General features: G+C 42.6%; 1 protein-coding gene and 1 long non-coding RNA gene across 2 annotated transcripts in view; one reads left to right on the forward strand and one right to left on the reverse strand.

The window, feature by feature from the left end:
* COL25A1 (collagen type XXV alpha 1 chain) overlaps nt 1-12,881 on the forward strand; it is a 325,875-nt gene that overhangs the window by 200,148 nt on the left and 112,846 nt on the right. The gene's annotated exons all lie outside the window — the stretch shown is intronic.
* The window catches only part of LOC309350414, a 691,638-nt gene that overhangs the window by 140,406 nt on the left and 538,351 nt on the right, over nt 1-12,881 (reverse strand). The window lies entirely within an intron of this gene.

The following is a 12,881-nucleotide window of genomic DNA, read 5'->3' on the forward strand; positions in this document are numbered from 1 at the left end:
ATGCATGTCCTTAGTACTTGCCTTTTTGAAATAGCAATTTGTTCCACACATCTAGAACATAATATATTAGGAACACTGTATTCAAAGGATTGGGTTTGTTTGTTTTAGAGCTAAAACAGAGAAACAAAGAAGAAAATTCTGTCATGTTGAGAGCGCCAGTTGTTTCTCTTTACATCTGTGCACCGTAGTAAAAATAGAATAAACACCAGCTGGTACTGGGAAACAATTGTCAAAACAGTAAGAAGCTAGCTTTCCCAACAGCCATTACAGTGCTGGCTCCAAAGATTTTTGAGGGAGGGGACTTGGGCACTAGAAGTTGCTCCAAGTTTATCTGGCTTCTTAGCACTGTAAGCAATGGCCATTCAGTTGTCCTCTCCCTCTGGACTCAGTTTTCACCATTGCCCAGAAGGAGAGGGCACGTGGAAGCCATTGTTCACTCTCCTTGCTTTTGCTGCTGCTGACACACTTCCAGAGGCAGCTGAAGAGGCAGCAAGAGCAAGAAGGAAGAGGAATAGCAAGGCCAGTCCTCTGTTGTAAGCAATGGAGCCTCTACTGGGGACTGGGCCTTAGCACGACCCAACAATGGAGGATTTATTTTTTTAGGTAAAGGTAAAGGGACCCTTGACCATTAGGTCCAGTCATGGCCGACTCTGGGGTTGCAATGCTCATCTCGCTTTATTGGCTGAGGGAGCCGGCGTACAGCTTCCGGGTCATGTGGCTAGCATGACTAAGCCGCTTCTGGCAAACCAGAGCCGCGCACGGAAACACCGTCTACCTTCCCTCTGGAGCAGTACCTATTTATCTACTTGACTTTGATGTGCTTTTGAACTGCTAGGTTGGCAGGATTTATTTTTTTAGTGCTCTGTAAAAACCAGTGCCTCCTGCAAAGAACTAGGATAGATTCCTCTTTCCTGCTTTGCTAGTCTTTATTTATTGGGGGGGGGGGTTGTTAGCAAGATCAGACCAGGCCCCAGAATCCTGGCAAAGCCCACTGTTACTGGGGTGCCTGTACAAGGTAGTTGGACCTGGGAAGCTGCTATTTTTAATTTCTCCCAAGGATCCGGAGCAAGGCTACACTCAGCACTCCAGGGCATTGTGAATAATGTAAAATGGTGAGTTCCCTCCCACCTGTGTCAGGGAAGTCTGCAACCAGGGAAACCCACTACTACAGGAGAGGTCCCACCAAACAGCACTTGGGCAAGTGCTCTTTCATCCTGGCAAACAGCCCTGGTGGGAAACCAGTCATCTGAAGTGATGCAGTCCATTCACCACTCTTGGGTGATCGGTTTGTACCACTTCCTTGCCATCTCATTTATCTGCATGTGAAGAGACACTGGCCTTGGGAATACACTAAGTATTGCTATTTTCTCAGGTCTGTATTTATTTTCTGTACAGGATTTCAATCATTATTAGCTAACATTTTAATGCTGCACTTCAGTTGCACGCTAAAGAAAATCAGAAAATGACTAAGGCGTGGCTATTCTATGTGATGGTGATTTCTAAGCCTTGGCCTTGTTCCACATGATGTAGGTTGCCAGAAGCTTCTCTGCCATTCTGGTAATTATGATGGGATGCTTGGATCCTTTGGATAGATACCCTGATCATTTTTTCCCCTGCCTTCATCCTCCTTTTCTGACAGGTGCAGGAAAAGTGAGCCAGATTCTTGCTGTGCTTGTAGCTAGAAAACTCTGGTGAGGGAAACTACTGTTTGGAAACCTTTATGGCTCTTCAAAATAGTATTATGGCTGTTTTGTACTTTTACAAAGGCACACACAGTATTACTAAGAGAAAACAAATTCATGTTAACTTTGAACCAAGTTATGAAACATAAGAGAAAAGAAGAGACAAACAGCAGGTTGTGATTATGCTCAGAAGCCCAATTGTTTTATACCATTCAAAACTATTACTAAGGCATTCCTCTCCTTTTCAGAGACTTGCTATTGCTGCTGTCTGTCACTAAGGTTCAATCCCCACAGTGTATGAAAATATAGCTAAAGCCTCTTTTTGATGCATGAATAACTTTAATTAGCTCTCAAATTCCAGTAATGGGTCTGCTCTCAGTCATTTTTTTTTTTTAAATCATTCTATTCAAATGTGTATGATGTGGAGTGAAAGCACATGAAAATATATTTGGCACCACATTCAAAAGAAGTGAACACTTATACTAGACTAGAATTTTTTTTAAAGTCTTTTAAAATATCTGATTTGATAGACTTTACAGTAGGTTTTCAAAACCAAAATACCTCCACATAAAAACACAGGAAGCTCTTTTATCCTCTGTCAAACCGTTGGCCCATCTAGGTCTATGCTGTCTATGCTGACTATCAGTGGCACTCAAGCCGTATCTAGAGATGCTGTGGATGATGATGATTGAAATTTCTGTACCATCCTTCACCTGAGGATCACAGGGTGATTTACAGCATAAAAACACAAAATACATAACATAGTAGCAAACAAAACAATAATGCCCACACACAGCTTAAAAGGCTATAGATTGTTTAATTGGCCAAAGGCCTGGGAGAAGAATAATGTTTTTGCCTGGTGCCTAAAGATATGTAATGAAGGTACCAGGTGGGCCTCCCCAGGGAAAGCATTCCACAAGTGGGGAGCCACTACAGAAAAGGCTTGTGTCGTCATCCTCTGGACCTCTTGTGGAGGGGGCACAAGAAGAAGGGCCTCAGATGTTGATCACAGGGTCCAGGTTGGTACATATGGGGAAAGGTATTGTGGTCCTAAGACATTTAAAGCTTTATAGGTCAAAACCAGCACTTTGAATTGGGCCAGGATATTGATTGGCAGCCAGTGCAGTTGAGCCAGAATTGACATTATATGCTCATCGCGTACATTCCTTCTTATTACAAACATTCCGATTTTACAGACCAGGGGTGCAGCATTTACCCAAATTTGAAAGAGCCATTAGAGAATTATTGGCATCTTCGTAATACTTCCTTTGTTTACAAATATACAGGCTGAACCTAGGTGAAGGCACAACTTAAACACTCCACAGATCAGCAGAGGCAGCTTCAACCAGTTCAGATTTCTGTGGAGACAGACAATACTCAAAACTAAGTTTTCTGCCCCTGTTCACAATTTGGCTCAAACTTCAGTCATGTTCTTTTATTTTCTTAACATGTAATGCTAAAGCCAAACCATGAGGAAAGAGTGAGAATTGAGGTTGATGCACTCCTACCTAGGGTTGTCATACACCCTGAATTTCCTTGATATATCCAGTATTCAGTCCTCGTAAACTGTGTCTTGGCAGAAATTGCTGACATGTCTGGGGAAATCCGGATGTATGGCAGCCCATGTTGGTAGTGTAGATTTTGGCAGATTTCATAAAAAATAGCTCAAAAACTCAACTTTTGTTTCCGGATTTTCACTTTTTGAAATATGGCAACCCTACTTCTACGTTGCTGCTTTTCTACCTGGGGCTAATCCATGGTTTGGCTTAGCATTAGGTCTGAACATATGGTTTATCAGGGGACAACAATAGCAGCAGAACAACTGGGTAGGAGCAACTGGGTAGGGAGCCCACATGCTTGCATATTCACAAGATGTTATAGTTTGCCATGATGCGTGAATCAGAACACTGTAGGACACTTAAGTTTTTCTAATATGTATTTAACATAAAGAACAATCACCATCTTGATTTTTAAATCATTAGAGGACAGACTGGGGAAATAAGCGGAGGACATAGCAAATTAATCTAGTCCTCAACCAAGAATAAGGAGGCAAAAAATTTTGGTAGAACAACAGGGGGCAAAGGCATAGCCCTATTTGTTATCTGTGAAATGTTGGCTGGTATATCCAACAACAGTACTAAAGATTTTACTGATCTAACAGCTCAGACCTTAATATCTTACTTGGAAGTGTGCCCATTGATTTTGTCTGGCTGGACTCCAAATGTCTAGCAGCCCAACACTCATGGGAAAGCTTCCTTCTTCAGCTTGTAGTAGAACTTTGCATGAGGAAAATAAAACCTTTTACAGGGATTTTGTTCCAAATGTGAAGATCAAAAGTAGCACATTTTCTTTCAATGCATTCATTTCTTACTCTAGGATTTGTACGTCCTTGCCTGAAACTGCAAGGAGTAATTTCCTTTCCACTTGCAGCCCTTTGGATCTTGGCCAACATGTTTTAGGCTGAACATTATTATATCTTTGGAATTTCATAACGGCCATATATAGTCATGATGAAGCATTTATGAACTCAGGATTTCTGGATAGGGTCCTACACATTTGATGTTATATGGCAGGCAAGGAATGTGGTTTTGAAAATAGTTTACAGAGCCAGAACAGTTTTCAGGGATTTTCTTTTTAACAGTTTGATCTTTTTAGTTCCATATTCACGACTTCAGCATTTTTATACTCTCTTTTTGAAACTTTTATTATGAATACAAAATGCTGTAGTGAGCTTGACTGTCCTTATCACTGTAAATGAGTGGCCAAGGACTCTAAAACAGTAGTAAAACCGTCGGTCCATCCAGGGACGAATGAAGGCATCATGACACCCAGGGCGGCAAACCGCTATGTACTGTGCATGTGTGGTGTCACTACATACAGCGCATGCGCCATACATAGCGACGCCGCTCCAGCGCCATACAGACAGTGCTGGGATCCTCTGCTCGCGGCTGCAGCCACGAATGGAGGATCCTCCGTTCGTGGCTGTAGTGGCAACAGAGGGATCTCACTGCCATCCGTACGGCGCTTGAGCAGCGCCAGCGGCAAACCGCTATGTACAGCGCATGTGTGGCTGCAGCTGAGAACTGAGGATCCTCCACATGCAGCTGTGGCAGCGCGCTGGCTGCTCACGCCGCTGTGAGCCCCCGCGGGGTGCCTTCTTGTCACCCCCCCCAGACATGGCACCCAGGGCGCACCGCCCCCCCTCCCTGTTGCAACACCACTGGGTCCATCTAGCTCAGTAACGTTGACACTGATTAGCAGTTTCAGACAGGAGACTTTCCCAGCCAGCTTGCAGGTGCTAGAAACAGTCCGTCAAGTGGCAAAATGGGACACACCACCCTTGAAAACACTAAACCAGTGGTTCTCAAACTTTTTTCTCTGGGCCACACTTTCAGAACAAAAATTGCTCCCTCCACCCCGAATTTTTTATTGGTAAGGAATGCATTGTAACAACTCCTAGCAGTGCTTGATTTATAATGTAGAACACAACTGCTTTACAATATGATCATGGGGCATCCATAAAATATAAAACAATGCCGGTACATAAGAACATAAATTATTCCAAAAATATTATATTCATTGCCCTTGAATCTTCCTTACACCCTCTCCTGCCATATCAGTGCAGTGCTCCACACGCTTTGAAAACCACTGGACTAAACCATAATTTAACATTATAAGAATGCTTGTCGCCTCCCCCTGGATTTGAACGCTCCCCGTACCAGCATAGAGGCATTGGGAAGCTTGTGATTAATTACAGCTTGTCATGCCATCCAAAGCCAATTGCAATTGAGGTTAATTTTAACAGTGGTTGGTGGGAATGAGCCAGATTTAAACCATAGTGTAGTGTAAGCTGACTTGTTTTCACTAACCATAGCTAAGATTAGGATTTGGATGACACAGCAAACTATAATTAATTTTAAAATGGAGATAGAAACTCCTGATCTCCTTACAGCGATGCTTGAGGTAGAGGAAGACATCTGAGGCTAGACTCATTCTCATCTGAACACAGTCTTACTCCAAGGAAACATTCATAAGATTGCACTGCAAAGAATCTTACCCATGTGAAATCAAATGGCATTGCCCAAATAATTCATTTTAATAATTTGAAAAAGTAAATGCTAAGAGACATTTTTTTAAAACTTCTCAGAAGTCAACCAGGTAACTGGTTACCTGGAAGCATAGCTTGATGTGTGTTTGTTTTGAAAATTATTTGCATCCAGTAGTTTGGAGTGGCAGTGTGTTTCAGGATGTCAGCTGAAGGTAGTGATAATTCTAGCACCAATATCAAATATCCCTCACAATAACACAGCCAATGTGCAGTTCTCAGATTGTGAACAGCTGAATTTGATGTGAGAGTTGTGCCACAAGTTGCAGCATAAGAAGAGATCCCTTTAGGACAGCAACAGAACCTTGTTTGGTTCAGCTTTTACCTGTTGCATTGCTTTGTTCTGATGCAGTAGCAACTGTGGAAAGATGGAAGTCTGAGACTCAGTTTCATATCCCTGCTCTGCCCAAAACCAAAAACTTCCCCAGCTGTTAGGGGTAGCAGTCTCTAAGTGAACTGAATTACATACTGATAGAAAAGGAGAGCTTATACCATATCTGAGAAATGTGTTTCTCAGAACCTGGTCACAATAATACCAGATGAAACGCATTGTGTTGCTTGGCTTTTGTGCATGATCCTACCTTTTGGGCAAATTTATCTTGGCACTGAAGTGCAGTAAAGAGGTGGCAAGCATCTTCTTCCTCTGGCAAGTTTCCACAATGGCACAGACAGTAAATTGTTTGGGTTGGAACAGGTAGACTTGCTGCTATTAGACCACTGAGACTTTATACTAAATGGATTTTGGCAACTCAGTAACTTTTATTTCACAGGATTATTGAGTGAAGAAACTAGATTATAGTTTCTAATTATAAGAATTTAGTCCTCTGGGGGGAAAAAGATACCAATCTGGTTAGTAACAGTTGTGGCTCTAAAATATTAGGCACCCAGGCATAAATATTTAACTAGCTGACTGACACAGGAACATTTTTTTGTTTCCAGATCTAGACAGTGTATAGCTAAAATTCTCACTGTTTCTTCTTTCCAGAGTACACAATTGACACCTTGTCCAGTAAAAATTAGGAATGTGCACTGACTATATGCGGGTGGCGCTGTGGGTTAAACCACAGAGCCTAGGACTTGCCGATCAGAAGGTCGGGGTGAGCTCCCATTGCTTGGTCCCTCCTCCTGCCAGCCTAGCAGTTCAAAAGCATGTCAAAGTGCAAGTAGATAAATAGGTACCACTCCAGCGGGGAGGTAAACGGCGTTTCCATGTGCTGCTCTGGTTTGCCAGAAGTGGCTTAGTCATGCTGGCCACATGACCTGGAAGCTGTACACTGCCTCCCTCGGCCAATAAAGCGAGATGAGCACCGCAACCCCATAGTTGGCATGACTGGACCTAATGGTCAGGGTCCCTTGATTAGGTACTTCCAGAAAGCCCACTTCATTTTAAGGTGCTATGTAGACTGAACAGTTTGATTCAGGGTCTATCCAAGTCTGCTTTGTACCTCCCATTCACTATTAGGATACCTCCCTACCTTTTGACAGAATGAAATTTGCGTGCTAGTAGGCCCTACACCTACTAGTATGAGGCACACTAGCATTGCATGGAACACACATTACAGCATTATTTTCAAAATGTTGATCTGGCAACCTTTCCACTTTCCCTCAAGCAGAGCAAGTGGAGAGACAAGAAGGTGGAGGTGTGAGTTTCGCATGGCCTTTCCCCACAGAGCTAAGCTCAACTCTCAAAGTGAACAGAAATTTGCATACTAGTAGGCCCCATACACCTCTCTTTGGGGTAACAGAGGCAATTCAGAGACCAGGGGTGGCAGCAGTAGCTGCCCAGAGGACTCTCAAGGAGAGGAAGCTGAGGAAACACTCCACAAGGGAGGGTATTTGAAAAAGTGTGAGAGGCTGCCATAACTGGGCTTCTGAACCCCACAGGGGTGCCGCAGAAAGAATGTAGTTGGTCAAGGGAGCCATGGGCTCAAAAAGGTTGAAAACCTCTGGCCTACTTACAGGAGAATTTCATTTAGGGCATTGCAGGACAACTTCTACAAGTGAAACTGAATTAATACATATTAAAGTCTCCTGAAGAGTTCTTCTTTTTGTAAACACTTACATCACCAAATGTCTGAAGAGCTCTCCATCAGTTTTATCCTGAAGAAGGAAGAATTAAGCCGGACAGTTCTGTGTACCACCCAATGCGCAGCTTCTGTTTACTTCAGCTGTACTTGGAAGTCTTTGCTCTAGAGAAATTAGCAGGCACTTCCAATATTTCAAAATGACTTTTACTTAAAGAACCTTGGCACTTGAAGATCATTCATGATTTATTGTCCAACCAGAGCAGTAATTAATGAAAATAGACCTTGAGCATGCACTAAATGGCTCTAATTGAGTATGTTAATCTATTTCCTATCCCCTTTCTGCAAATGATAATAAAGCACTACTGCCATTCAGTTCTGATATAGAAAAGATTTATTGTTTATCAGGTCTCACAATCATTATCCAGCAGCTGACTTTAAATTAGTTTTGGGGTCTAGGTGCAATAAGAAGCCACACAGGGTGCATACTTAACTATTTTCATAAAATTATTTTCTCCACATGGAGTGTTCCAAGTAAATTTTTTTAACAGCTGGGGCTGTACGCAACTGATAGCATCTTTCAAATGTCTTCAGCAGGAGAGATTAAGTTCCAGAAAGCGAAGGCATTCAGAACTTCCTTTTATTATTTTAACCTTTGTTAACTTGAGTGATTAAACAGATTCTTTTGGTTTGGTAAAACTGTTAGGACTCTCTAGTTAATATTCTTGTATGATTAACCCTTGTTTTGCCTCTGATTGCCTCTCTAACGCATGAGCAGATGCTCAATAATAAAGCAGAAGTAATAAATTCTGCAGCACTTGTAGTGGTTTGTGATTCATGTCTACTTCATCTTTACCACAGTCCATGCCATGCCAGGTTTATGAGCACGTAGTTGAGGCTGAAAGATACTCATTTGGCCAATCCATTCAGTAAGTTAGCAAACCTCTGATTGGGCTGTTGAACCCAGAATCGAGTTCCTATGGGAGCTAACCTATCAGAAAGTGCTCTTCCTTTTCAACTAGCCACATCATATTATATGTGAATTGAAGTCCTCCCACAAAAAACAGCTCCATTTGGTAGAATGCTGTTGCAGGATGTTGATAGATTAGTCAACCCATCGTTATAATTAAACATCTACTATGCCTAATAAAGGATTTTGAATTGAATTAAACATCTACTAGCCAATTTTGAGTCCATCCCCCACAGAGGTACTAATTCACATAATTAAAATTAGGGTTGAAAGAATGCTGCCCAGAAACAATTTGCAACATGAAAAGGGTAACTTTTCAAGCTAACTAAAAAGTTTCCTGAAATACCCCCTGTCCGTAGTGCATCGTGTGTGTGTGTGTGTGTGTGTGTGTGTGTGTGTGTTGGTTTCCTGATGACAGCTCTCCTCTCCTGAAAGTTTGGAATAGTTATTTCCCTTCCCCATAACAATGAAATAATCACACAGTGCATTAGATTTGGCAAAACGATGTATGGTCAGTACATCCTTAATAGGCATTGCCCTTCAGGGTGAGAAAATGTTCACTAAATGCACCCCACTCTTGTTTCAACTCTTAGCCCTAATTAAGCATATATAATGATTACTAGTAGCAAACATGATTTTATCAGGAAGACATCAAGAGCTGCTTGGTTTTATGTCTTCATAAATAATTAAATAGATATTGGGATATGTCTTACAAAATGAGTTGCAAAAATTGATTGTTTGGAGCAAATGGTTGAGAATGTGTTATTTATTCCTCAGTTGGAATTGAACATTTTATATGTTATAAGGCACACTTCAGATGGCTTTGTGTTGCATTTTGAAGCTGATGAATGTGAAATATTGGAAGGGGGGATGTAAAACTGGAAAGATGGTTGATTCTTTGTATATGACGAATTGCCCAAAGGTTTCTAGCATTATTGGATGGTAGTGGACACTCCTTCATTGGAGGCTTTTAAGCAGAGGTTTGATAAGGCCATCTGTCACAGATGCTTTAGTTGAGATTCCTGCATTTCAGGGGGTTGGGCTAGATCCCTTCCAACTCTACAGTTCTATAATTTTGTGAAATGGACTGAAACAAGGGCTTGACTGACATTCATCTAAGAAAGCATATATTTGTTTATTTACATGTATATATTGGTTTTCCCCCACTGATGTGAGCACAATTCACTGCAAAATGATAGCAGTAGAATAAAACATGAATCAAAATGTGTGTTAGATGCATTTATGACTGCACCTAGGTGAAAAATAGTAATAGTCATAAATTATCCTATGAAGTTTTAGAGTGCTAGATCTGATGCTCTTCAACATCGTCATTAATTATTTGCATGAGGAAGTTCCATTATCCAAAACTGTTTACTTGTGGATGATGCAGAACTCTGGAGGAATGCAAATACTTTTAAAACCCAAAGACGTCTCATTGGAACATTTATTCCCTGCCAAGGTGTGAGTAGAAATAGATCACTGAATGCCACATTTTTCGAAGAGGCTGCACTGATTACAAAACATTCCCTTCCCCCTCCCAAGAATACAACCATTTCATATCAGATTATTTCTTATGACTGCAAAGTTTCCAAGAAGTGACACCCTCCATTAAAATTAAAGCTCTGCTTTGAATGAATGCACATGTTGGGAGGAAGAATGCCCTTTGGCCTTCTCATACTCGGTGGTGTATTATTGTTTTAGTTTGGCTGCTGATGGAGAAAGCAGCAGTTGCAATAAAAGGGTTTATATAAAGCTCCTGCTGCGAGTCTTTGGCAATACACGGGGAACGATGCAAGACACTATATTCCCTAGAGCAGGTACAATAATGAGCACCCGCCTGAGAGATTAATTGGAGCTTGAGGTGGTTGTAGGGCGGGGAGGCCATCATATAATGTGTCAGGATCACTCTGGCCTTCAGCTCGAGTGATCTGATGTGAAATAGTAGCAGCTGGCTGTAAATGTACGAAGTGCAAGTGAGCAGCAGGTGGCAATTCCTGCCTTGTTTGCCAGATCTTCACAGGAATATGTAAGCTTGTGCAGCAAGGTCAGGAGCAAAAGCAGACTTTGCTGTTTCTACCCTGAGAGGCACAGTAGATAGGCAAAGGTTTGCTCACAACCGGCAGCGTTCACAAAGGAAGCTACATAATATATTACTGTGTTGTAAATATGCAGGGAAATTATGAAGTGCTGTCTGTGGAGCAGTTATCCAAAGGTAGTCACAGCAAGCCTCCTACAACAGGAACTTCCTGCACAGATTGCTTCATTCCTGAAGGAAGGGTAGCTTTCTTAGGATTGTTGCAAGTAGCACATCTATCACATTTGAGAAAATGACAAGCCCAAGGAAGTCCAAGAGATGTGCTCCAGTATCCTCTGAGATAATGGACACTGAGATGACTTGCAAAGTTGGGCAAAGAAGAACATAGGACACCACAGGAAGCTGCCTCATGCTTGGTCAAGCTTACTACCCATCTAGCTCAGTATTGTCTGCAAGATCTCTAACAGAAGTCTTTCGTATCACCTGCTGTCAGAACCTTTTTAACTCAAGATGTCAGCATGTGCTTTACCCAGAGGTGTACTCAGGGCCATCTTACCCATAGGCGCTAGGGGTGCGGGGCACCCGGGCACCGGGCTCTCAGGGGCACCAGGCTGAGAGTCAGGGGCCCAAAAGTTGAGTCCAGGGAAGAGCCCGCCCGTCAGTTGGATTGCTGCAGTGGGCTCTTCTGCTGCAGGCACTTCTGTGCTGTGAGTTCGGGGGTGACCGAGCCAGAGAGATGCTGAGGCGGCCAGCTGGCTCCGCCCTCCTGCACACCTGGGACTGGGCAACCTCAGGGGGTGGATCTTTGCACCCCGGCACTGCATATGCCCTGGGCGTACCTAGGGGTTGACAGAACTGGCCCCACCAGGGCCACAGGCACAGGGGTGGTACAAAATCACCTATACAGACTATGGAGTGCATGACAACAGGCACTGTCATGGTGAGATCAAATGTAGGGAAAGATTCCTGTCCCGCACAAAGGCATGCAGTTTTTCCCCACCCTCATTCCAGACGCTTTGAGTACTTGGGCTGTGTAAAACGTAGCAATTTCTAGTGGAGCTTTTGCAGTAAAGTCATTGGGGGGGGGGAGAGATGGGGCACGACACTGATACAGCACCTTGCCAAGGGCGAAAGGGATCTTAGTTATGCCTCTGGCTCTATCACTGAGCCATGGCTCCTACCTAGAGCCAGGTGAGGGAATCCACAGTGCAGGAACTACGAAGTCCCAAGCTGTAAGGGACTGACTTCTTTTTTCAACCATTGCCATCCTTTCCTTTCTCCCCACACTTTGTATTTCCCTCCCATTGGTTCCATTTATGGGTTTTGGAATCAGTAGGCCAGCTTTAGAGTTGGTGTACTTCCCACCCCTGTTCTGGTTTTTGGTTTTTTCGATTGGGCAGTTCTAAACTGGCCCCCAATCCCCATCTCTGAATTGCCTTTTCAGGTATTGGAGCACCACTGACAGTGGAAGAACAATGGTAGTAGACCTTTCTAATGTTACTCCAAGGAGGCATCCACGTACATACCTCCTTCTCAGAAGACAGACCTTCCTCTCCACCCACTGAGGGCGTGATCCACTATATCCTGTGGTGCCTACAATGACTATAGGATTGTTCCCTACACAGCTAATCCTGCAGTATAAATTATGGCTGTAAATCACTGAACTTAAGAAAAATGCATAGTACATCAGACTAAGAACTATCTACTCCACCATGTTGTTTCCAACTATATCCTGGAAGATCACGGTCAAGTCACGGGGGCAATAGGTGTATTCTTTGATCCCAGAATCTGGTATATAGAGGTGAAATGCCTCAGTACATTTAGGTTACCTTTGGCTATCATGCCTCTGTGAACTCACCTAATCCTTTTTAAAAGTCATCTAAATTTGTGGATGTGCCCACATGAATTTTATCAATTTCATTATGAAAATTCACAGTGGATATTCTTGAGTTACATATTTGCAGTCATCAAGGTTTCTGAATAAAAAAATTCCTGTTAAAAAGATGTTCAATTTCCCCCTAGAATGGTCATTTTAATTAACATTACTTTTTAAAAGAAAATTGAT

This window comes from Podarcis erhardii, assembly GCF_964252035.2.
Source record: "Podarcis erhardii genome assembly, chromosome: 9".
Taxonomy (NCBI): domain Eukaryota; kingdom Metazoa; phylum Chordata; class Lepidosauria; order Squamata; family Lacertidae; genus Podarcis; species Podarcis erhardii.